The sequence below is a fragment of the Protopterus annectens genome, chromosome 2.part0, assembly GCF_019279795.1.
Source record: "Protopterus annectens isolate FY-2018-M chromosome 2.part0, PAN1.0, whole genome shotgun sequence".
Lineage (NCBI taxonomy): Eukaryota > Metazoa > Chordata > Ceratodontiformes > Protopteridae > Protopterus > Protopterus annectens.
Window position 1 is genome coordinate 635,473,592 of NC_056728.1, and position 26,560 is coordinate 635,500,151.

General features: G+C 45.3%; 1 protein-coding gene across 1 annotated transcript in view; it reads left to right on the forward strand.

The window, feature by feature from the left end:
- NCBP1 (nuclear cap binding protein subunit 1) overlaps positions 1–26,560 on the forward strand; it is a 2,903,332-nt gene that overhangs the window by 1,430,565 nt on the left and 1,446,207 nt on the right. The window lies entirely within an intron of this gene.

Here is a 26,560-nt window from a genome sequence, read left to right on the forward strand (position 1 = left end):
TGCTGGGCTAGAAGGTTTTGCTTGTAACTTTAGACCTAAAAAAGACATACCTTCATATCCCAATCAGACAGTCATGCAGAAGATACCTCAGATTCATAGCTGGCTCAATGCACTACCAATTCCCTGCACTGCCCTTTGGCTTATCTACTGCGCCCAGGGTCTTCACAAAATGCCTGGCACCAGTAATTGCATTTTGCAGACAGAGGAATACAAATATATCCTTACTTGGACGACTGCCTTATTCAAGCAGAGAACAAGGACATACTACTACAGCATCTGGCGTTTGTAAAAAGATTATTAACATGCCTAGGGTACACAGTAAACGAGAAGAAATCAAAACTTGTATCCTCTCAAGAGATAATATTCCTGGGTGCAAGCTTAAATACAACTGCCCAGAATGGCTTATCTCACGCCAGACAAAGGGAACTGACCACTTATTTCAAAAGGTTGGCAACAAGCACCCAGTTAACTGCAAGAAAAATTCTGCAGGCTTTGGGCTTCATGACATCCTGCATTCTGCTAATTCCATATGCAAGACTGCATATGAGGAAAATACAGTGGTGTCTAAAAAGTTTGGACTCAACATTGGCACAGCCTGTAAACAATAATTACCCTCATTCCCTGCCTACAACAGGAATTTCGATGGCGGGCAAAGGCCTGTCGCCACAACAAGGCGCAGCCATTCACCATGCCCCCCAGCCAGGCAAACATTGACAACAGATGCATCAGATTATGCCTGAGGGGCCCACATGGCAGGAAGATGTATTCAGGGGTTATGGTCTGCAATCCAAATGCATCTACATATCAATCAAAAAGAGATGCTAGCTGTTCAAAATGCCCTGACAGCCTTCAAGGATCTACTTCATCCAGGACAACTACTGATAAAGACGGACAATATTACAGTCATGTGGTACATAAACAAGCAGGGAGGCACACATTCCTACCCCCTTTGCAGACTAGCCATGACTTTGTGGGACACAGCATTGACTTACCAAGTACATCTGCAAGCACAATTTCTGCCAGGAAAGATAAATACTCTGGCAGACGAACTAAGCAGAAACCCCATGGATCTCTATGAGTGGAAATTCGATCCACAAGCCTTCGACATAACAAGGAATTGGGGATGCCCAGACAGATCTATTTGCCTCCCTTCACAACTGCCAACTACAGAGATTCCGCACAAGGACTTATCACAAGCAAGCATGGAAAGTGGATGCCCTGTCTTTTAGCTGGAAAACTTAACAGTATACGCCTTTCCACCACTGCATCTCCTCTCCAAGGTACTTCTAAAGGTCAGACAAGAGAAGCTAAAAATGATACTGATTGCCCCAGACTGGCCCCGCCAGCACTGGTACCCAATCCTAAGGAACTTGACTCAATGCCCAGCATGGACATTACCTCAAATTCCTCACTTACTGACCCAACAAAGCAATCGGATCCTGCACAGCCAACTCAGCATGGTGGATAATGTAGCTTTTCAAAAAACAGCTCTCTCTAAAGCGTTTATGGATGTTACTTTGGAGGCCAGGAGGCCCAGTACTAGAAAATCTTATGCAGAAAAATGGAAGAGATTCTGTGCTTGGAACCAGGCACAAGGAATTGACATGATTGTTCCAAATATACCTCAGATTTTGCAATACTTAACTGAGATGCTGGTCAAAGGCCTATCCTTTTCATCAATTAAGATTCATGCCTCTACCATTTCAGCTCATTACAATACAGAGCCACCTATTTTCTCTCATCCTTTATTAAGGCAGTACCTCAGAGGAGCCAAAAAACTTACGGCCACCAAGGAGATCAGCAATACCTGCATGGGACCTCAATTATGTCTTGGAAAAACTCACTCTGCCTCCTTTTGAGCCAGCTGCTACAGCTGATATAAAATTTTTATCATGGAAAACAGCTCTGCTCCTAGCAATAACCTCTGCAAGACGAGTCTGAGAGCTACAGGCACTAATGGCTGTGGAACCTTTTATCATCTTCCATCCAGATAGGGTTTCTGTAAGGACAAACCTCACTTTTATGCCTAAGGTAGTGTCCAGAGTGGCCCTCAACCAAACTATTCATTTGTATACCTTTTACCCAAACCCACAGAATAAGGGTGAGAAAGTTCTGCATTCTTTGGACATACACAGACAGCAGCGCTTCTACTTGGACAGAACCAAAGCTTTCAGAAAGACTGAGCAATTATTGGTAGCATATGCTGCAATATCACAAGGAAAGGCTATCTCAAAGCAAACTATTTCAAGGTGGATAGGTCACTGCATTCGTCTATGCTATTCTCAACATGGCAAATCAGTGCTTAAGGGCATTAGGCCACGTTCAACCAGAGCAACAGCCACTTCAGCAGCCTTCCTCAGAGGAGTGCCCACTAAAGACATTTTAGAGGCTGCAACCTGGAGTTTAGTGCATACTTTTACAAAGCACTACCACTTGCCACTCTACTCCAAATCCAGGGCAGGCTTTGCCACTGCAGTTCTGCAGGGCCTCATAGTTGCTCCTAATTCTATTTAGTTCCAGCCTCCTAACCTTAGCTTTGGGATTCTACCCAATTGTAATGATTGCAACAGTGAAACACGATGAACATAGTACAGTTGTGTACCTACCATAAATGTAGATGTTTGAGTGTATTCACTGTTGCAGTCCAGGTTACCCACCCACCATCCCCCCTTATCTTTGCTGGACCATATCTGTACTTCGCTATTCTATACAACCTATATGGTGTATTTGCTTGTAGATTAAGGAAACTTATTATTTAGTGCATGCATGCTTTATTGACATTTTTAGCCTACCCTTTTTGGGGGTACCTGACATCTGGGGCAAGAAAAACTGAAGAAAATGGCGTCGGCTGCATCGTTTATACCCCTGGTGAACTGACGTCAGGGAGGAGGCGACCGCAACCGATGCCGGACCTAGACTTTGGAATTCAGGCCGACTGCGGGTAGCCTGCCAGCAGGATAACCCAATTGTAATGACTGCAACAGTGAATACACTAGAACATCTACATTTATGGTAGGTACACAACTGTACTTTGCAGTCCGGGTTACCCACCCACCAGCCCCCTTTCTTCTCTATTATTATATCTCTTCTTTCCTTCACTATTCTCAAAAGCCTTTGTGGTGTATTTGCTTTTAGTTGAAGGTAAATTTTTTGTGTTCTAAAATACGTGTGTGTGTGTGTGTGTGTGTGTGTGTGTGTGTGTGTGTGTGTGTGTGTGTGTGTGTGTGTGTGTGTGTGTGTGTTTGTGTGTTTGTGTGTGTATATATATATATATATATATATATATATATATATATATATATATATGGGTACCTATTACTTGATCGACAAGTCAAAACAGCGACACTCACATGTTTGACTCCACATCATCGACACTTCATAACATCGACCGACGTTCAGGTAAACAATCTTCCCCCTCACAGGACCCATGGTAGCACTCGTTTCACTATTAAGAAGGTAAAGACAACGCTGTCAGGGTACATTTTGAAGACTGACGTAAACCTTACGCGTTAAAAGACAAACGAGTGCTACCATGGGTCCTGTGAGGGGGAAGATCGCTTACCTGAAACGTCGATGTTATGAAGTGTCTCTGATGTGGAGTCGAACATGTGAGTGTCGCTGTTTTGACGTGTCGATCAAGTAATAGGTACCCATAGATATATATATATATATATATATATATTTTTTTTTTTTTTTCTTTTTTTATATATTTTTTTTTTTCTTTTTTTTGCTCCCCATTTGGGGGGCACCTGACATCTGGGGCAAGAAAAACTGATTTAAAATGGCGTCTGCTGCATGTTTTATACCCCTGACAAATTTACGTCATGGAAGAGGAGACTGCAACCGACATAGGACCCAAGACTTTGTTATTCAGGCTAACTGAGGGCAACTGCCAGCAGATTACCCAAATGTAATGACTGCAACAGTGAATACACTCGAACATCTACATTTATGGTACGTGTACACAGCTGTACTTTATAGAAGGTCCATTCGTGCCCCCCCCCCCCCGGGATATCCCTCCTCTTCCAGTACCTCTCCAGACTATGCGACTGAGGGAGCTCCCTTGGAAAAGAAACATGCAACAGAAGCCACATAGAAACCCACCCCCCCATGGAGTCTCTCACTGAAGACACAGATTTCGAGGAAGGTGAAGGATCCCCCAGATCACCACCCAATGATGTTTCCTTCGGGGACACCATGGAACTCCTTAAGCAAAGAAGTGGTGGTTGGTCTTCCCAGTGCCCTTCACCTGAGGTGACTGTGTTCTTGGAGGCTTTCATTCAGGGATGGCCCATCTACATCCTGGGTGAACCCCCCCCCACACACACACACACACACACACACCTTACAGATGAGCATGTCTACCTTGTATCCGCCAGGCCTGGAAGGAGCCTGACTCTGTTGAACCAATTCTCAAGCATCTGGACAAAATCATATCCCCTCCAGCTGACCGACAATATTGGATTGAGGGGATTGCAGTGGATGCCTTGGTTTATGGCACCAGCAGCTACAGGAAAGGAGCTCGCACAGCAGAGCTCCTTTCCATCCCCCGAACAAGAAGTCCAGATCGATGGACAGATTCAGGAAGCACTTTTATGCCTCAGCTACTTTCACACTGAGGTCGTTGAATTTTATTGCCTACTTCACCCATTTACAAAGAGATTTGATTAAAGAACTTTCAACTTCTGTCACTGAGTCCATGTTGGTGGAGGATCTTGAAGTTTCTCAGCACCTGGCCACTCTGTCGTCAGTAGCTAATTCAACTATGATGTTAATTTCCCATGCAGCTTGAAGGCCCCTTTCAGGCAGCCGTCTCAGGCATAGCCATATGGCGTCATGCTTGGATGAGGCTTTATGATTTTGCAGAATCTTTTAAGCTGTCTTTTATTAATATCCCTTTTAATGGGTCTTCCTTATTTAGTACACAAGTCCAGGGAATGCTTACCCACAGCAAGCAGGATGGAAAGACCCTGTCTGCTGTTGGAATAAAGTTGTTTTTACCCCTCAGCCTACCTCCTCTAGGGACCAATGAGATGTTAAGAAAATGTGGTTCAGCAGGTCTCTGGGATCTTTTCAGGACTCGCGGGGATATTCCTTTTTCAGAGTCAGAGGAGGAGGTTTCAGTGGCAGGGATTGCCCTAGAAGCAGAGGGGTCCCCATAATCAGGGCTTTAGGGAGTCATTTCCTGACAAATTATTTCCTGACAAATCCTATCAGCGCTCGTGATGTGCTGCCTGGTAACCCTTCTCTCGAGGTAGTGTTGGGATGTTTTTCTTTGCACCCAGAAACCTGGACAAATATCTCATGAAACGACCGGGTGATAAACATCACATCCAGAGGATATTACATTCCTTTTTTCCTTCTTCCTACAAAACCAAGCAAAAAACTCCCTGATGTTCCACCCAGTCTGAGGGAGTTAGCAGTGCAAGAAGTCCAAAAGCTGCTTATGAAGGGAGTCATCCATAAGGTCCCAACTGAACAGATAGGATTCAGAACTTACTCCCGTGTCTTTTTGGTACCAAAGAAAATGGAGGACCTCATACGAATTCCGGATCTAAGCAGACTGAATCAGTATGTAAAGAAGTCCAAGTTCCAAATACTTGTAGTACAGTCCATACTGCCCTTTCTGCACAGGGATAATTGGATGATCTCCATAGATTTCCAGGAAGCATACTCTCATGTAAAGATTCACAGGTGCTCCAGGATATTTCTGTGCGTCCGCCTGGGAGCAAATCACTATCAATTCAGAGTATTGCCCTTTGGGCTCACCACAGCCCCCTGGTTTTTCACCAAGTGCGGTGGTTGCAGCTCACTTGAGACTCAAGTGATTTCAGGGGTTTCCATACCTCGACAGTTAACTCTTTACTGCCCCAACCAGGCATCAACTCCTTCAAGCCATGTATTATCTTCTGCATATTTTCAATTTTGTATAGATTTCTATAAATTTTGCAAAATCAAAACTAACTCTAATGCAAAACATAGAATTTATCGGAACCCAATTGGATACCCTACGCGCATTGGCTTGCCTTTCAACACACTGGATCACTTCATTAAGAAATCAAATACAGAATGTGCTAACTCACCCTATTCTTGCAAGACTGGTTTTAAATGTACTTGGATCTATGCCGGCAGCAATATTTCTAGTACCCTTGGCCAGGTTCTTTATGCGAGTCCTCCACTGGTCACGAGCAGTGCAGTGGTCAGTCCTTTGGATGCCGATAAAACTCACTCCAATCTGCAAACACCATGTACATTGGTTGATTCTGTGCCAAGATCTACATTTAGGCAGACCTTTTTTCTTCTTTTGCCACAAGCTACAGTGACCATGGACACTTCCCAGCTAGGGTGTAGAGTGCATTACAAGGGGAAGTTGTTCCAAGGCACGGGGTCCCCCTGTACAGAGATCAGGTTGCATATCAACATCCTAGAGATGAGAGCAGTTCTCCTGTCATTGCAAGCATTTCAGGCTGACCTCCCTCTAGGGACAATTGGTGTTCATATGGGCAACATGTCACTGGTCTGATACATCAACAAGCAAGAAGCAACTATTCTTGCTCGTTGTGCAGGGAGGTCATGAGGGTCTGGGAATGAGTGATGTCCTTCTATTCATATGCTGCAGTATTCATCACTTCAGGGAGTAGTTCGCCTCCAGCTGACTTGTACGTCCAGCCCGCATACAAAAGTTTACATGCTGCTACCAGGTATATGTGATGTCGTACATCTCTGCGTACATTGGTCATAGAGATGTCTGGTATAAAGCAGTCGTCAGCACCCACCAACCTCAGAACTTCTGTGCCGCCTGCTCGATCATTTGATCGCCAGATCGGTGGTGATCCCTAATTTTGATAAGTATCCCGTTGAGTTTTATTTCTTTTTTAATTCTTAGTGCTATTGTGTGTTTTGTGGTGATTTCATGTCACCTAGAAAGGGCAATTGTCAGTGTGGAAGGCAGATTCCACATAAAGACGTCCACGACCTCTGTCTATTTTGTCTAGGCCCAGACCATGATCATACCACTTGCGCCATCTGCCCCCAAGACTCTTAGAAGCTGCTTAGCTTCGCTTAAGCTTTACTTCGAGAATCAGCACCTTAAGTGCCTCGCATGGGAGATGGATGTGACGGCTCCTTTGGACAAGCCAAGTGTGAAGAAGGCCAAGAAACCTTGGCCTGATGATACTTCTGCGCCCTCTCTTCTGGACGTCCCTCTCGAGGCCGATGTAGGCTCGTAGGCTGTCTCGTAGGTGGTGGATGTCCCTTCTGTGGGTACCACTGTGGAAGTCCTGAAGGAGTCTACCGGCACGTCTTCAAGGGAAATGCAGGTGTCTGACTTGGGCGAAAAGGGGCAACCTTTGCTCATGATATATGAAGGTCTGTGTGGCGTCACCCAAATCACTGTGCTTGAGGATGTAATGTTAGACATAGAGTGTAGGCCGACATCAGGCCCTTTGACCTTCCCCTCACATGGAAGCCCCTAAGAAGAAAAAGTTAAAAACAAAGCATGTTACCCATGCTTCTCAACAGCAAGCTCCTGATTGGCAGGCTTTTTCACAAAGCCTTTTCAATGCTTTCATGGCTCTGCACCAGCCTTCTGCTTCTGTTCCTCTGCAGGCTTTTCTCTCCCTCCTCAGCTTTTAAGAGGGTTACTATGGATACCTCTTCTGATGAAGAAGAATCCTCAGGGATGAGTCTTTAGCATATTGCAGCCAAATTCCTTCCTCCCCAGAAGAGGAGTCTAATGGTACACATTCCCCTGGGGAGGAAACTTCCTTTGGGGAGACTATTCAAAAAATGAAAGATTTCTTCAAGTGAGAATGCTCACAAGTTTCTGATATACAAAAGAGGTATTATGACCTCTTGCAAATGGATTCTCCATCACACTCTGCCATTCCTCCAGTTCTGCCTGCCTTCCTGGATGCCTTTACTGCTGCATCCAAGTGCCCTGACTTCCATACCCCAGCTGCCAAGCACCCAGACAGGTTCTGCAAGGTGCCTGAGGACTCTAACTTCCTGTTCAAAACTCCATCTGCAGACCCAGCTACCATTTCAGTTTCATCTGAGAAGGCTTTCAAATTGTTATCTTCCACTTCCCTATTTCCATCTGATAGAGTGCAAAGTCATGGAGAGGTTGAGAAAAAAGGTTTACACCTTTGTCACTCTGGCCTTCCAGACTATCAATTACCAGACCCACATGGCCAAATACTCCTTGGCTGTCCTCTCAGATGCATGGAAACTTCTTTCAGAGCTCCCTGGCTCCCGTACCAAGGCTAAAATGGCAGCTATCCTTAATTCCTCTGCCTAGGTAGCTAGGCACTCGATTAGGTGCAGTTACGATGCTGCAGACTCCTCAACTGTGGCGGCGGCCTGTGGCTCAGTTCCTAGAAGATGGTCTTGGCTGAGGTTACACCCTTACCTGATGACTTCAAGACTAAATTGATGGATGCTCTCCTAGATAATAAAGCATTATTTGGTAGCTTGGCTTGCAGTTATTCAAATCCCTACACAAAAAAGATAAGGAGCTTCAGGACCTCAAGGATATCCTTGTTTCCCCTGTTCCAAAGAAACTATCCTGCAAAGATGGCCTTTGTCAGTAAACCTGTCTTATCTGCCTCCTCAAAGTCTGAGGGGACGTAGGAAACAGGCATGAACTTCCTCTTAATCTGCTCCATCTACTCCAGGCTCTAAACAGACTTTTCAGTCCCATTCTAAACCTGGTAGCCTGTGACTATCCACCCCCCCCCTTGTGTATCCCAATCTCTTACTGCTTGGAATCGGATCACCCAGAGAAGATATTTCATGGTGTAGGAAAATTACCCTTCTTTCAGAGGCATTCCACTTCCACCTAAAGAACAAATGTCTTTTTTCCTCAGGTCATTTCAGACCTTCTTTTTCAAGGGACAATCCAAGAGGATTCCCAAAGAGGGAAAAGTATTCTGATCCTGGATGTTTTTATTCCACAGGAAGGGTGGCGCTTGGACACCCATCTTGGACCTTTCTCATCTGAATACCTTCCTGAAAGTCCCCTCTTTCCGGATGCTGACTCTTCCATCTCTTCTTCCATTGATTCTCTCTCAAGCATTCATGGTGTCCTTAGAAGTCAAAGACACTTATCTTCACATCCCCATTCCACCCACCCTTTGTTCAGGAAATGTTTGCATTTTTCTGTTGCTTTACTACATTTTCAGTTTTGTGCTTTGCCCTTTGGTCTATCTTCAGCACCAAGGGTCTTCACAAAATGCTTGGCTCCTGTCATAGCATTTTGCAGACTGCAGGGAATTCGGATCTTCCCTTACCTAGATGATCTCCTAATCCAACCCCAGTCTGACATCTGGAAGATCTTACCTTCACTCTCTCTGTCTTCTGGAGAGCCTAGGCTTCTCTGTAAACTATCAAAAGGCCTCACTGATCCCCTCCCGAGACCACATTTCCCTGGGTTGCAGGATCCAAACAAAGAAAATGCTGGCTTTACTGACCTTAGAAAAGGTGCTGTTCTTGACTACTTATTTCCAGAGCGATTTACCCCTTCAGTCTGTGTCTGGCAGGAAATTCCTGTGCATCTTTGGGTTCATGGCATCTATCATCCCAGTGCTCCCAAGGGTCAAGTTACACATGAGGAAGATTCAATGGTTCCTAAAAACAGTCTGGATGCAGCACCCTCACCCTCTGGATTTCATGACTCCACTTCTACCATTCCTAAGAAAGGAGCTGGACTGGTGGATCCTACAAGTGACCAAAAATCCTAGTATCCCCCTCCACTCACCTCTGTCCTCTTAGAAGTTCTACACAGATGCGTCAGATATGTTGCCCTACAGTCTTGGAGGGTCAGGGATGTTTGGACTCCCAAACAAACAAAGGAACATATCAGTATTAGAGATGAGGGCCCTCATTTTTGCCCTACAGATCTTCAAATCCAAGGTAGTGCCAGGGACGTTGAGGTGGTTCACAGACAACGCCACAGTCCTTTGGTACATCAACAAGCAGGGGAGAACGAAGTTTTACCTCTTGTGCAGACTAGTCCTGCATGCCTGGGAATTAGCTTTACAAAGCCAAATCTCTCTCCAGGCAGTTTACCTCCCTTCAGCTCAGAATGTGGTGGCAGACTCACTAAGCATGTCCATGACCCAGTCCCAGGAGTGGATGTTACACAAGGATGCGTTTTTGGACCTAATCCATCATTGAGGTATGCCTGAAGTAGATCTTTTTGCCTCCCCCATGAACAGACAACTTCCAAAATTCTGTGCCAGGGTCCCACCCCCCTTGGCCTGGAAGGTGGACGCTCTGTCCTTTTCATGGAAGGGGATGTTTTTGTATGCATCCCCCCTTGCCTCCTCTTCAACATGTCTTACTGAAAATTCAGTAGGACCAACAAAAATCTTGCTGGTGACTCCCTTTTGGCCAAGGCAGCATTGGTTCCCCCTTCTCCTGCACTTATCCAGGGGCAGTTATCACAAGTTACCCCATGGGATGGATCTACTCACACAGCACAAGGCAACCCTTATACATCCACACAACTGTCAACTCTCAACCTGACTCTGTAGGTAATAGGGTTTTAATTCCCTTTAGATACCCATTCTCAGAGGATGTGTTTCAAGTTTTGTAGGAGGCCAGAAAACCCACTAGTAGGAAATCCTTTTTCCAAATGGAAAATATTTTCCATCTGGTGTCACAAGAAGGACCTAAAACCACTATCAGTGGATGTTTCGGTGTGAATTGATGACAGGTGGCCTCACCTAGTCTTCAGTGAAGGCCCATCTTTCAGCCATTTCGACTTACCTGCCTATGTCTCCTACCTTGGCCTGTAGGTTAGAGGTTAAACTGTTTCATAAAGGCATCCTTCATATCAGACCACCAAGGAAACCAGTCTCTCCTCGTTGGGATCTCAATTTTTTGCTGGCAAAGCCTACATTGCACCCCTAGGAACTAGCAAACTCCTCTCCCGTGCAGCACTGTACATGGAAAACAGTTCTACTTGTGGCCATTACCTCTGCCAGATGTGTCTCTGAGCTGCACACTTTGATGTCTAACGCCCCTTTTATTGTCTTCCACAGAGATAGGGTATCTTTGTGTACTAACCCTTCCTTTATGCCCAAGGTGGTCAACAAAGTATCCGTTAGTCTATTAACCTTCCCACCTTTTTTCCTACCTCTCAATCTTCCACTGAGAGGATTCTGCACACCTTAGATATGTGCACAGGCAACTCGGATATTACCTTGACAAAACAAAAATGATCCATAAATTTGAAAGCCTGTTTGTGTCCTATCACTCAAGGGCCATGAGTCAACTGGTTAAGGAGCAGACTATTTCTTCCTGGATTTGTAAAGCTGTCTCTGTTGTTCAGCTAACAGCAAGAATCTTTCTTCCCCAGTGAGGGCACACTCCGCTAGGGCAGTATCTTTTGCTGGGGCTTTCTTCAAAGGCTTAGACATTTGTTTTATCCTGGAGGCAGCTTACCTGGTCCTCTATTCATAATTCTAAACATTATAACCTTGATGTCATCTCCAGGTCCAGGGCTGGATTTGCCAGAGCTAGTCTACAGGGTTTTGTAGAAAAAACCTCTGCTCCTTCTCCCTCTAATCCTTTCCAAGCTTGAACTTTGGCATTCTTCTTAATGTGATGAATACTGCAGCATATGAATAGAAGGACATAGAATACTTGTGTAAAATCTTACCATTACCGTAGATGTCCTCCTCTTCTATATACTTTAGTATTTCCCAATTTCGCAAGTAAAGGTGAATATATGTTGCACTTTCTTGATGTTTACAGACTGATGCATTTTTATCTTCACAGAAAAATCTGATCACCTTTTTGTGTCCTTCTCTAATTGCTTGGGACAGGCAGTTTGTAAGATCACGTGGCTAACTGGATTGCATATTGCATTTTTTGATATACCAGGAGAAAGGTTTACATTTTCAACCAGGTCCATCTCAACTTCAGCTGTTTTTGCTTCCAAGTCTTCAGTTGAGGACAGTTGTGCAGCTGCTACATGGTCTACAATGCATACTTTTTGTCACCCATTATAAGTTGGACATTATCTCCAGAAGCAGACCCTCCGGTTCAACAGTACTCCGCCATATCCTTCCATGAAGGCCACCCAGGAGTGGGGATTCTGACCCAGTGGTGAGGAAGAAATAAAAGGGCATTATCAGATTTTCAAGATGTTCTTCATTCCACATTGCTGCAGTCCTAACACTTGGGTAGTCCGCTGTCCCAGTCGGCCCGAATACCAAAGTATATGGCTGACGTCGGTCAAGGCGCATTAGTCTGACGTCAGGGTACTAATGCGCATGACCGACGTCATATCCTCAGTCTTTTTTGCCGCATGGTCCGATGCAGAAGCAGTTTTGCGAGTGCAGGTTGGCGTTCTGAAATTTTCTGAAGTCGGAGTTTCAGACCGAATCAAAGTTGGCTAAGTACCCGTTGGGAATATTTTGGTTTTTCTTGCCTCAGTATTTAACCGGATGTCAGAAAAAGTGAATAACTGTATTTCTTGTGGGAAACAGATACCTCATAGGGATTACCATACCTTGTGTATACCTTGTTTAGGGCCTGAGCACGACGTTGTTGGATGTCGCTCTTGTGCTAGATTTAACAAACGCACTATTAAGAGAAGATTAGACTGTGCCAGGTTAGTTTTTGGGAAGCGTTGTAATTATAAAATGCCGTCGGATACTCCGACGCCCGCTTCGTCCAAAAAGCGCAAGGACAAAGCAGCAAAGCCTAGGTTGGAAGAACCGTCAGTTCTTTAGAAGGCTCAGTGGAGCCGGTGGTTCTGCCTGAAGTTTCTTTGGAATCTCAGGGAGAGACTTTACTGTTACAAGATGTGTCCTCTCAGGAGGTAGGCCAGGCTGAAGGGGCTTCTCAGGTGGCTGTTCTCCCCTCTCTTCCTAAGGTGGTTAGGCCCTCCCCTTCTGTTTCCAAGGCTTCTTTGAGAGGCAGGCCATGTTTAGCTTCAGTGGGGGTCTCTCCTAGTTCTTCAGGATCTTTGCCTAAGAAACATATGCTTAAAATGGCAGAAGATTTGATTACTATGATTAGAGGTTCTATGCCCCCTCCTGATAAGAGGCCTAGGGTGGAACCTGAGCTTTAGAGTTTTGAGCAGTGTTCAGAGGCTTCTGAGTCTTCGGCTGAAGACTTGCAGGAGTATCCTCCTTATTCTGATTCTGATGTGGATGATTCTACTCCTTCTGCTTCTCCTCCTGAGGATTTTTCTTTTTCGGAGACTCTTCATTCCATGAGGGAGCATTTTAAATGGGAAGGTCAAGATTTTTCTGATTCCAGGAAGAGGCTTAGGGAATTTTTGTTTTTACCCCAGCATAGGCCTTTAGCTATACCTCCTGTTCTGGATGTGGTGGAAGATGTTTTTGCAGAGGCTTCCCTGAACCCTGACTCTTTGCCTCCTGTCCCAGTTAAACCAGACAGGTATTATAGGGTGCCTGAAGCTCATAAGTATCTTTTTAAGAGTCCTAGGGCAGACCCAGAAACTGTTTCTCAGGGGCCTAAAGGTGTTAAGGCTTCTGTTGTTAAAAATCCTGTTCCTCCTGATAGAGGCAAGGGCTTTGGATAGATGGGGAAAGAAGGTGTATACTTCTTCCACTTTAGCCATGAGGGCTTTGAATTGCCAGTTCCACATGTTAAAATATCAAAATTATCTCCTTTCACAATTGAAGTCTAAGGTAGATGCTCTGGCGGAAGGTATTGAGTGTAAAGAGTTGCAGGATTTAGTTCATGTGTCTGAACAGGTGGGTAAGCATTCCTTGCAATGCGGTTTTGATGCTGTGCAGGCCTCTTCGAGGGTGGCTGCCACTGGTTCTGTTCTTCGTAGGCACGCCTGGCTGAGGGATCAGAATTTAGCTGAGCATGTTAAGACAAGGATTTTAGATGCTCCATTACAGTCTGACGTGTTGTTTGGTTCGCCTGTGGAAGCAGTTTTAAAGAAAATGGAGGACAAGGCTAAGTCTATGCAGACTGTTAAAGATTTTTTGCAGGTTCAGCCTCCGAAGTTTAGTAGAAATTGGCCTACTAAGGGGTGGACATATCCTGCTTATGATTCCCAGTCTAGGGGTAGGTCTAGACGTGGTAGGGGCAGAGCTCAAGGTTCTTTTAGGCCCAGAACAGGGAGTTCACCTGCTCAGTCTTCTGGTGAGGGCAGGGGTCAGTCCTTTCGTAAACAGACCCAATGACCTGCCTTTTCAGCTGCCAGTGCTTTCTCGTCTGGCAGCACCTTTGGGAGGAAGGCTGGCACTTTTCAAAGAAAATTGGAGTTTAATTACCCAAGACAGGTGGGTATTGGATATCATTCACCACGGTTACAGGTTTTATTTCCATACCTTGCCTCCTTTCAAAGGCATGCCAGACATTCCTCCGCTACAAAGAAAAGAGGCTCACAAGCAAATTTCTCTGTTACTCCAAATAGGGGCCATTCAGCCGGTTCCTGTGCCAGAAAGAGGCCTAGGATTTTATTCTCGCCTGTTCCTAGTACCAAAGAAGGGGAACACGTGGAGACCAATTTTGGATTTATCTATCCTCAACACTTATCTGGACATTCCCAAGTTCAAAATGTTGACGTTACAACAGCTTTTACCTCTGCTGGGCAAAGATCACTGGATGGTAACTTTAGATCTCAAGGAGGCTTACCTTCATGTTCCTATCAGACTAAGTTGCAGGAAGTATCTGCGTTTTCGAGCTGGGAATTCCCATTATCAGTTCTCTGCATTGCCCTTTGGCTTATCTACTGCGCCCAGAGTATTCACAAAGGTTCTGGCTCCAGTGATAGCTTACTTCAGGCTAAAAGGAATACAAATCTATCCTTACTTGGACGACTGCCTGATTCTGGCTCAAGAAAAGGAAGACCTTTTACAGCATTTGGAATATGTGATAGCAGTGCTAAGATGCCTGGGGTATTCTGTGAACGAAATAAAGTCCAGTCTAGTACCCTCTCAAGACATGTGCTTTCTGGGTGTGAGACTGAATACAGCATCCCAGATGGCCTTTTTAACCCCGGACAAACAAAAGAATCTTTCCGTTTACTTCCATCAACTATCTCTTCAGTCCGGGCTGACTGCAAGGACAGTCCTTCAAGCCTTAGGGTTCATGGCATCTTGTATTCTGGTGCTTCCCAATGCCAAACTGCATACGAGGAAGCTGCAATGATATCTCAAAAATGTATGGACACAGCACTGCCAGGATTTGGACACTGTCATTCAAATAATACCTTGCATTCAAAAGGAATTTTTGTGGTGGGCTCAGGAATGTCACCTAAACAAGGGACTCTCTGTGACCCGGCCAGAGGCGAGTCAGATTCTAACGACAGATGCCTCAGACATAGCTTGGGGAGCTCATCTGAATGGAAAGTGGGTACAAGACAAGTGGCCTGCCAGACTACAGCATCTACATATCAACATGAAGGAGATGTTAGCAGTCCAGTTTGCATTAATGGCTTTCAAGGAGTTACTTCTTCCAGGGCAGGTGTTGATTCTAACAGACAACACAACTGTCATGTGGTACATCAACAAACAAGGGGGAACACATTCTTACCCTCTATGCAGGCAAGCAATGATTTTATGGGAGACTGCGCTCAGCTTGCAACTAACTCTTCAGGCAAGGTTTCTGCCGGAGCACAGAACTCCTTAGCAGATGTGTTAAGCAGGCAAATCATGGATCCCCACAGTGGAAACTGGATCTTCATGTATTTCGGAAATTGACAGTGTCATGGGGAACTCCAGACATAGATCTGTTCGCTTCTCCACTAAACCACCAGCTGCCAAAGTTTTGCACGAAAAGGTTTCATCACACAGCTTGGAAGGTGGATGCTCTTTCTTTCAGTTGGAAAAGTCTTCATGTGTATGCCTTTCCACCTCTGCCTCTTCTTCCAAAGGTACTCCTAAAGGTCAGACAAGACAAGCCAAGGATGATTTTAATAGCTCCAGATTGGCCTCGGCAACACTGGTACCCATTACTGAGGAGTCTGGTAAGGAAGCCTCCATGGCCTTTACCTTTGATTCCACACCTATTGTCTCAGAGGGACGGTCATCTACTCAATGTCAAGCTTCACTCTCTTCATCTAACAGCCTGGCATATTCTGTTTTGAAACATAGCAGGTCTCAACTTCCTCAACAAGTTTTGAATGTGATTATGGAAGCCAGAAGACCTAGTACAAGGAAAGTGTACGCAGAAAAATGGAAGAGATTTTTATTTTGGAGTGCAGCAAGGAATTTGGAGGTTTCTGAGCCTAATTTGGGTGTGGCTCTTCAATACCTTACTGAGTTATTGCACAAAGGTTTGTCTTTCTCTTCCATAAAGATTCATGCTGCAGCAATTTCAGCTCACTATGATTGTGACCCACCATTGTTTTCTCATCCTTTGTTCAAGCAATTTCTTAGAGGGGCAAAGAATATAAGACCCCCACGTAGAGCTCCTACTCCTGCTTGGGATCTCAATTTTGTGTTGGAGAAACTTACTCTACAACCTTTTGAGCCTGCGGCTACTGCTGAATTGAAATACTTGTCATGGAAGACTGCTTTTTTGTTGGCCATTACTTCTGCAAGAAGGGTTTCTGAATTGCAGGCCCTTACGGCGGTTGAGCCTTTTTTGATTTTCCATAAGGATAGGGTATCATTACGTACTAATCCTTCCTTTATGCCTAAGGTGGTTTCTAGTGTGGCTTTAAACCAAACTATTCATTTGCCTACTTTTTCTGCAGATCCCCAAAATAAGGGGGAAAACATTTTGCACACTTTAGATGTACACAGGCAGTTGCGTTATTATTTAAGCAGGACTAAGGATTTTAGGCAGTCTCAGCAGTTGTTTGTTTCTTTTGCTTTGAGTTCTCAGGGCAAGCCTGTGTCAAAACAAACTATTTCTAAGTGGATTGGATTTTGCATTGCATTTTGTTATTCCCATCATGGCAAGGAGATTCCAGCTGGGATTAGGCCTCATTCCACTAGGGCTACTGCCACTTCAACAGCATTTCTAAGGGGGGTGGCAACTAAGGATATTTTGGAGGCAGCTACTTGGAGTTCAGTGCATACGTTCTCTAAGCATTACCACCTTCCTCTTTACTCTAAATCTAGGGCTGGTTTTGCCACGGCTATTTTGCAGGGCATGTTGACAGCTCCTGCTTCTTTATGATTTGCCAGCCTCCCTTACCTCTGCTTTGGGATTCTACCCAAGTGTTAGGACTGCAGCAATGTGGAATGAAGAACATAGTACAGTTTTGTACCTACCATAAATGTAGATGTTCGAGGATCCACATTGCTGCAGTCCAATTTACCCTCCCTCCTTCCCCTCTGTGTTTAGGGTTGGTTGTGTGGGTGGGGTTATACTTTTGTAAATTTGTATATATTGTATATATATTTGGTGCAGGAGTGTTTGGTGTTTTTTGGTTTTGGCCTTATCTTCTTAGGGTCTTCTGACATCTGGGGCAAGAAAAGACTGAGGATATGACGTCGGTCATGCGCATTAGTACCCTGACGTCCTGACGTCAGACTAATGCGCCTTGACCGACGTCAGCCATATACTTTGGTATTCGGGCCGACTGGGACAGCGGACTACCCAAGTGTTAGGACTGCAGCAATGTGGATCCTCGAACATCTACATTTATGGTAGGTACAAAACTGTACTTTATGTACTTACCATTACTAGGCATTTGTATTGTCCATATTCATTCTTTCCTCACCTTCCCACACAGCCACCCCCCTTCCAGTGTTCCTGGAAGAATTTCATGGACAACTTAAGAACACGCAGGATGTTCTTCGTGTTTCACTGTTGCAGTCATTGCACTTGGTTATCTGCCTGTAGGTAGCCCTCAGTCAGCCTGAATACCAGAGTCTTAGGATTTCTGCGTCGGATGCTGTTGCCTCTTCTGTGACGTCAGGTCGTCAGAGGTATAAAACAGGCAGCTGATGTTATTACATCAGCCTTTCTTGCCGAGAAGCCCGACGCAGAAGCAGTTTGCAAGTGCCGGTTGGCCGCTACCTGAAATTTTCGTTTTCGAGTTTCAAACTGTAAGTCTTCTAAAGCTAAGTACCCCACTGGGGATCCTTTTTTCTTGCTCTAACCAATGTCAGAGAAAGTTAACAATTGTCTTGCCTGTGGAAAGCAAAATACGTCTCAGAGATTTTCATTCTTACTGCGTCACCTGTTTAGGCCTAGACCACGACGTCCCTCCCTGTCAGTTTTGTGCCTTGTTTAATGCCTGAACCATTAGTCGTTGGGCTATTCTTGTCACTAAATTCTTTCGCTCTCTTTCTCTGTATTCTGAAAAGGCTTTGATATGCCATTCGACTACTGATCTTCTAAATTAATGTAAAGATAAAGACAGAGACAGACCGTATAGGTCCATAACTGCTGACGACGCTTTCATTAAGCTAGTCGCCAGTCCACCGGTACTCAGTGAGGTCCTTTGCAGCCCCTGATGCCCACTTCTACAGATTCGCAGGCCTCTGCTGAGACCCATTCGGAGTCTGATATGCTGCGAGATGCTTTTTTGACTATGGAACCTGCGGATGTCTCAACCTTGGATGGGTCCGGAGCCGCTGTGCAGGCACCGGCTTCTGAGGGTGTATTCCGACCTACTGACACTCGAATTAAACGGACAACTTCGTTTTTAGCTAAAACTACAGAGTTTCTCAGGCCCAGAATATGCACTACGCCTAGAAAACCGACCAAAGCGCATGCTCAAGCTCCCATGCTGCAAAAACAAATGCTTAGAATGGCTGACTATCTTATTTCCATTATTAGGGGAAGCCAGCCTTCCCCTGCTAAGAAACAAAGATATGAGTTTCATTCTGATTCTACAGACTCAGGAGTCTTATGACTTTGACCCTTCTGATTATCAGGACATTCCTTTATCAACGTATGAGGATTCACACGTAGAAGAGGAATCTATTCCCTCGGTTTCCCTTCCAGAGGATTTTTCTTTTGGTGAAACCTTGCATACTTTGAGAACATTTCCTCTGGGAATGCCAGGACTACCCTCAGTCCAAAAAGAGACTCAGAATTTTTGGAGTTGCCTCAGCACAGGGCTCTAGCTATGCCCCCTGTCCTGGATGTTGTAGATGATGTCTTCATGGAATCCAGTCTTACTCCAGACACCTTACCTCCAGCCCTTAGAAAACCTGACAGGTACTACAGAGAGTACCTGATTCTCACAAATTTCTCCTTAAGAATCCTACAGCGGATCCAGATACCATTTCCCAGGGACCTAAAGGGATTAAGGCTACTACAGCCAAAAAAGTACCCCTTCAGACAGGGATTCCAGAGCTTTAGACAGATTGGGTAAGAAGGTATATACCTTGGCAACTCTTGCCATCAGGGAATTGAATTGCCAGTTTCACATGTTGAAGTACCAGCAACATATTATGGAACTAATTAAACAAAAATTGTGTTACTCCCAGATTGTGCAGAAAATAAAGATTTACAAGAGTTAATGCATTCTGCAAACCAAGTTAGTAAGCATACTTTGCAGTGTGGCTTTGATGCCCTAGAAGCATCTTGCAGGGCTGCAGTCACTGGGTCTGTACTGAGAAGGCATGCTTGGCTGAACATTGCCATATCATGTCAAATCAAAATTACTAGATGCGCCTTTAAATAAGGACAGTTTGTCACCAAAGCAGAAGAGGTTCTTAAAAAGATGGAAGAAAAAGCTAATTCTATGCAAACTGTTAAAAAATTGGAAAAAAAAAGCTAATTCTATGCAAACTGTTAAAGAATTATTACAAGTGCAGCCACCTAGCTTCAGTAGGCATTGGCCTTCTAAAAAGTGGTCCTTTCCAGCCCCTTCCAGGCCTTCTCAGTCCAAACCCAGGGGAAACAGGCCACCCAGACTACAGTCTCAGGGTATGCAGAGATCTAAACAGTGGAGTGCTCCCACCTCAAAGACAGGGAGTGGTAAGCCACCCCCTTATGGAAAGAGTTGACACTGACTTTTCAGTTATCCTTCCCAGCCCTGCCCAATTACTTGTGCCCCTAGGAGGAAAACTTGCCCTTCATGTAAAAAACTGGATGTCCATTACTCAGGACTGATGGATCCTAAACATTGTATCCCAGGGGTACAGATTCTACTTCCATTCGCTGCCAACCCCAAAAGGGTTTCCAGACCTTCCTCCAAACCAGTGGGCAGAGGCTCAAAAGCAAGTACTTTCCCTGCTCAATATCAGAGCTATTCAACCTGTTCCAGTAGAACACAGGAGGAAGGGTTTCTACTCCAGACTTTTCCTGGTGCCCAGAAAAGAAGGCTCTTTGTGCCCAATCCTGGATCCATCAATTCTCAACACCTTTCTGGTGGTCCCAAAATTCAAAATGCTTACCCTGCAACAGCTTCTCCCTGTGCTAGCCAAGGATGCCTGGTTAGTCACCCTAGACTTAAAAAAAGCTCATCTGCACATCCCCTTAAGGGAGTCTTGCAGGAAATGTCTATGCTTCAGGGCAGGCTCTATGCACTATCAGTTCTCTACAGTTCCCTTTGGCATATCTACTGCGCCCAGAGTATTCACAAAGTGCCTGGCTCCAGCCATTTAATACTGCAGGCAGAGAAATATCCATATTTTCCCATACTTAGACGATTGCCTGATTCAGGCGGACAGTCAGGAATTGCTACTTCAGCACCTGGCATTTGTAAAAAGCCTCCTCACTTCATTGGGGTACACCATCAACAAAAAGAAATCACAACTAGTGCCCAGTCAAAAAATTGTATTCCTGGGAGCAAACTTGAACACAACTTCCCAGATCGCATTTCTCACTCCAGAAAAACAGGTCTATTTGACCAACTACTTAAATAAAATGGCCACCAAAACCCAGCTATCTGCATGGAAAATACTGCAAGCCCTAGGGTTCATGGCCTCATGTATTCTACTAATTCCATATGCACGACTGCATATGAGGAAACTTCAATGGTACTTCAAAAGTCTTTGGTGCCAACATTCTCAGGACCTGGAAACAGTCATTCCAATCATACCTTGTCTAAGGACAGAGTTCCTTTGGTGGACAGAAGCATGCAACCAAAGCAAGGGGACTGCCTTTCACTCAACCCCTTGCCTTCCAAACCCTGACAACAGACGCATCATACTATGCATGGGGGGCTCACATGGCAGGCAAATGCATTCAGGGCAAGTGGAGCCCAGGCCAAATTCTCCTGCACATCAGTCAAAAAGAGATGTACAGAATGCTCTGACAGCCTTCAAATACCTAATCCTTCTAGGACAGCTGCTGATAAAAACAGACGCCACCACGGTTGTGGTACATAAACAAGCAGGAGGAACCCATTCTTACCCTCTCTACAGGTTAGCCATGGCTCTGTGGAACACAGCCTTGAGCAACCAAGTGCATCTACAATTCCTGCCAGGAAAACAAAATTCACTGGCAGACGACTTAAGCATAAATTTCCTAGACCCACACAAGTGGAAATTGGAGCCCAGCACCTTCAACCTTCTAATCCAGAGGTGGGGGACACCAGAGGTGGACCTGTTTGCCTCCCCTGAAAACCACCAGTTGAGCAAAATTTCACCAGGAACCCTCACAGCAGGGCCTGGAAGGTGGATGCCCTATCCTTCCAATGGGAAAACCTCTCAATTTATGGCTTTCCCCCCTCTGCCCCTCCTCTCAAAAGTACTACTCAAGATCAAACAGAACAGGCCGAGGGCAATTCTTATTGCCCCAGACTTGCTATGCCAGCACTGGTACCCACTCTTACACAGTCTGATAACAGTGCCACCCTGGCACCTTCATCAAACCCCTACCCTGCTGTCTCAGCAGGAGGGGACAGATTTTGCATCCACAGTTGCAAACCCTAAACCTTGCAGCCTGGCTTTTTCTCTGAATACAAAACCAGCAACCCTCAGCAAATAGGTGCTGGACGTCATTCTTGAAGCTAGAAGGCCTAGTACTAGGAAATCCTATGCTGAAAAGTGGAAAAGGTATTGTTCTTGGAATCAGTCTCAAGGAAAGGACACAGCAGTGCCCTCCTTACCTCAAATCCTGGATTACCTAGCAGAGCTACTCCACAGAGGCCTGTCCTTCTCCATTAAGATTCATGCCTCTGCCATCTTAGCTCGTTATAATACTGAGCCACCTCTATTTTCTCACCCTCTCATCAAATGGTTCCTGAGAGGGGCTAACAACTTAAGGCCTCCTAGGAGAACACCCATCCCTGCCTGGGACCTTAACTTTGTACTGGAAAAGCTCACGCTTCCCCCTTTTGAACCTGCTGCTTCAACAGAGATAAAATTCCTCTCTTGGAAAACAGCTTGGCTTTTAGCCATAATTTCAGCAAGATGAGTGTCTGAGTTACAGGCACTAATGGCTATGGAGCCCTTCATTATTTTCTATGCTGACAGGGTTTCCCTCAGGACTAACCTGTCCTTTATCCCTAAGTTGGTGTCCAGTGTGGCTCTAAACCAATGCATCCATTTGCCAACCTTCTTCCCTAATCCTCAGAATAAAGGGTAAAAGATCCTGCACTCCTTGGACGTGCACAGACAGCTCATGTTCCATCTTGACAGGACTTAACCTTTCTGAAAATCTGACCAGCTGCTAGTCAGCTTTGCTTCAGGGACCGAGGGCAAGGCCCATTTTAAAGCAAACCATTTACAAATGGATAGCACACTGTATCCATTTCTGCTACAAGCACCATGGAAAACCTACCCCACAGGGGTCAGACCACATTCCACCAGGGCTACTTCCACCTCTACAGCATTTCTCGGGGGATTCCATACCAGGAACATTCTGGAAGATGCAACCTGGAGTTCAGTACACACCTTCACCAAGCATTACCACTTGCCTATTTTTTCTAAATCCAGAGCTGGATTTGCTACAGCAGTCTTACAAGGCCTGCTAGCCAGCCCTAACACTTCTTGACTGCCGCCACCCTTCCTCTGCTTTGGAAATCAACCCAAGTGTGGTGACTACACGAAGAACATAGTACAGTTGTGTACACTTACCATAAATGTAGATGCTCAAGTGTATTCACTGTTGCACTCCTGGTTTCTCTCCCTCCAGCCCCCCGATGTTCTTCGTTTCCCATTGCTGCAGTCCTTACTATTGGGTATAGTCCGCATCCAGTCGGCCCGAATACCAGAGTATAAGGCTGACGTCGGTCAGGGCGCATTAGACTGACGTCAGTACGTCAGGGTACTAATGCGCATGACCGACGTCATATCCTCAGTCTTTTTTGCCGCGTGGTCCGATGCAGAAGCAGTTTTGCGAGTGCAGGTTGGCGTTCTGAAATCTTTCCGAAACCGGAGTTTCAGACCGAAACAGAGTTGGCTAAGTACCCCGTTGGGGAACATTTTGGTTTTTTCTTGCCTCAGTATTTTACCGGATGTCAGAAAAAGTGAATAACTGTATTTCTTGTGGGAAACAGATACCTCATAGGGATTACCATACCTTGTGTATACCTTGTTTAGGGCCTGAGCACGACGTTGTTGGTTGCCGCTCTTGTGCTAGGTTTAACAAACGCACTCTTAAGAGGAGGTTAGACTGTGCCAGGTTAGTGTTTGGGAAGCGTTGCAATTATAAAATGCCGTCGGATGCTCCGACGCCCGCTTCGTCCAAGAAGCGCAAGGACAAAACAGCGAAGCCTAGGGTTGATGAACCGGCAGTCCCGGACGTCGGTTCTTTAGGAAGCTCAGTGGAGCCAGAGGTTTTGCCAGGAGTTTCCATGGAGTCCCAGGCAGAATCTTTACTGTTACAGGATGTGCCTTCTCAGGAGGTAGGCCAGGCTGAGGGGGCTTCTCAGGTGACTGTTCTTCCCTCTCTTCCCAAGGTAGTTAGAGCCTCTCCTTCTATTGCCAAAACTTCTTTGAGAGGTAGGCCTAGTTTGGCTTCAGTGGGGGCTTCTCCTAGCATTTCGGATTCTGTACCTAAGAAACATATGCTTAAAATGGCAGAAGATTTGATTACTATGATTAGAGGTTCTATGCCCCCGCCTGATAAGAGGCCTAGGGTGGAACCAGAGTTTGATTGTTTTGAACAGTGTTCAGAGGCTTCAGGGTCTTCTGCGGAAGACTTGCAGGAGTATCCTACTTATTCTGATTCTGATGTGGATGATTCCACTCCTACAGCTACTCCTCCTGAGGATTTCTCATTTTCAGAGACTCTGCATTCCATGAGGGAGCACTTTAAATGGGAAGGCCAGGATTACTCTGATTCCAGGAAAAGGCTTAGGGAATTGTTGTTTTTACCCCAGCATAGGCCCTTAGCTATTCCTCCTGTGTTGAATGTGGTGGAAGATGTTTTTGCAGAGGCTTCCCTGAACCCTGACTCTTTGCCTCCTGCTCCTGTTAAGCCTGATAGGTATTATAGGGTGCCCGAAGCTCATAAGTATTTGTTTAAGAGTCCTAGGGCGGACCCAGAAACTATTTCTCAAGGGCCTAAAGGTGTTAAAGCTTCTGTGGTTAAAAATCCTGTTCCCACTGATAAAGAGGCAAGGGCTTTGGATAGGTGGGGAAAGAAAGTGTATACTTCTTCCACTCTAGCCATGAGAGCATTGAATTGTCAGTTTCACATGCTAAAATATCAGAATTACCTCCTTTTACAATTGAAATCTAAGGTGGATGCTTTGGCAGGAGGTATTGAGTGTAAAGAGTTGCTGGATTTGGTTCATGTGTCTGAACAAGTGGGTAAGCATTCTTTGCAATGTGGTTTTGATGCTGTACAAGCCTCCTCGAGGGTGGCCGCTACTAGTTCTGTTCTTCGCAGGCATGCCTGGTTGAAGGATCAGAATTTAGCTGAGCATGTTAAGACAAGGATTTTGGATGCTCCTTTACAGTCTGATGTGTTGTTTGGATCGCCTGTGGAAGCAGTTTTAAAGTAAATGGAGGACAAAGCTAAGTCTATGCAAACTGTTAAAGATTTTTTGCAGGTGCAGCCACCGAAATTTAGTAGAAATTGGCCGGCTAAGGGGTGGACATATCCTGCTTTTGATTCTCAGTCTAGGGGTAGGTCTAGACGTGGTAGGGGCAGGGCTCAAGGTTCTTTTAGGCCTAGAACAGGGAGTTCGCCTGCTCAGACGTCTGGTGAGGGCAGGGGTCAGTCCTTTCGTAAACAGACCCAATGACCTGTCTTTTCAGCTGCCAGTAGATTCCCGTCTGGCAGCTCCTTTGGGAGGAAGACTGTCTCTTTTCAAAGCAAATTGGGATTTAATTACTCAAGACACATGGGTGTTGGATATCATTCACCACGGTTACAGATTTTATTTCCATACAATGCCCCCTTTCAAAGGCATGCCAGACGTTCCTCCTCCACAAAGAAAAGAGGCTCACAAGCAAGTTTCTCAATTACTCCAGATGGGGCCATTCAGCCAGTCCCTGTATCAGAAAGGGGCCTAGGATTTTATTCTCGCCTGTTCCTAGTACCAAAGAAAGGGAACACGTGGAGACCAATTTTGGATTTATCTCTCCTCAACACTTTTCTGGACATTCCCAAGTTCAAGATGTTGACGTTACAACAGCTTTTACCTCTGCTGGGCAAAGATCACTGGATGGTAACTCTAGATCTCAAGGAAGCTTACCTTCATGTGCCTATCAGGCTAAGTTGCAGGAAGTATCTGCGGTTTCGAGCTGGAAATTCTCATTATCAGTTCTCTGCATTGCCCTTTGGCTTATCTACTGCGCCCAGAGTATTCATAAAGGTTCTGGCTCCAGTGATAGCTTACTTCAGGCTTCAAGGAATTCAAATCTATCCTTACTTGGACGACTGCCTGATTCTGGCTCAAGACAAGGAAGACCTTGTACAGCATCTGGAACATGTTATAGCAGTGCTAAGATGCCTAGGGTATTCTGTGAACGAAATAAAGTCCAGTCTAGTACCCTCTCAAGACATGTGCTTTCTGGGTGTGAGACTGAATACAGCAGCCCAGATGGCCTTTTTAACCCCGGACAAACAACAGAGTCTATCACTTTACTTCCATCAACTATCTCATCAGTCCGTGCTGACTGCAAGGACAGTCCTTCAAGCATTGGGGTTCATGGCATCTTGTATTCTGGTGCTTCCCAATGCCAAACTGCATATGAGGAAGCTACAATGGTATCTCAAAAATGTATGGACACAGCACTGCCAGGATTTGGACACTGTCATTCATATAATACCTTGCCTTCAAAAAGAATTTTTGTGGTGGGCTCAGGAATGTCACCTAAACAAGGGACTCTCTGTGACCCGGCCAGAGGCGAGTCAGATTTTAACGACAGATGCCTCGGACATTGCTTGGGGAGCTCATCTAAATGGAATGTGGATACAAGACAAGTGGCCTGCCAGACTACTGCATCTACATATCAACATGAAGGAGATGTTAGCAGTCCAGTTTGCATTAATGGCTTTCAAGGAGTTACTTCTTCCAGGGCAGGTGTTGATTCTAACAGACAACACAACTGTCATGTGGTACATCAACAAGCAAGGGGGAACACATTCTTATCCTCTATGCAGGCAAGCAATGATTTTATGGGAGACTGCGCTAAGCTTGCAACTAACTCTTCAGGCAAGGTTTCTGCCAGGAGCACAGAACTCCTTAGCAGATGTGTTAAGCAGACAAATCATGGATCCCCACGAGTGGAAACTGGATCTTCATGTATTT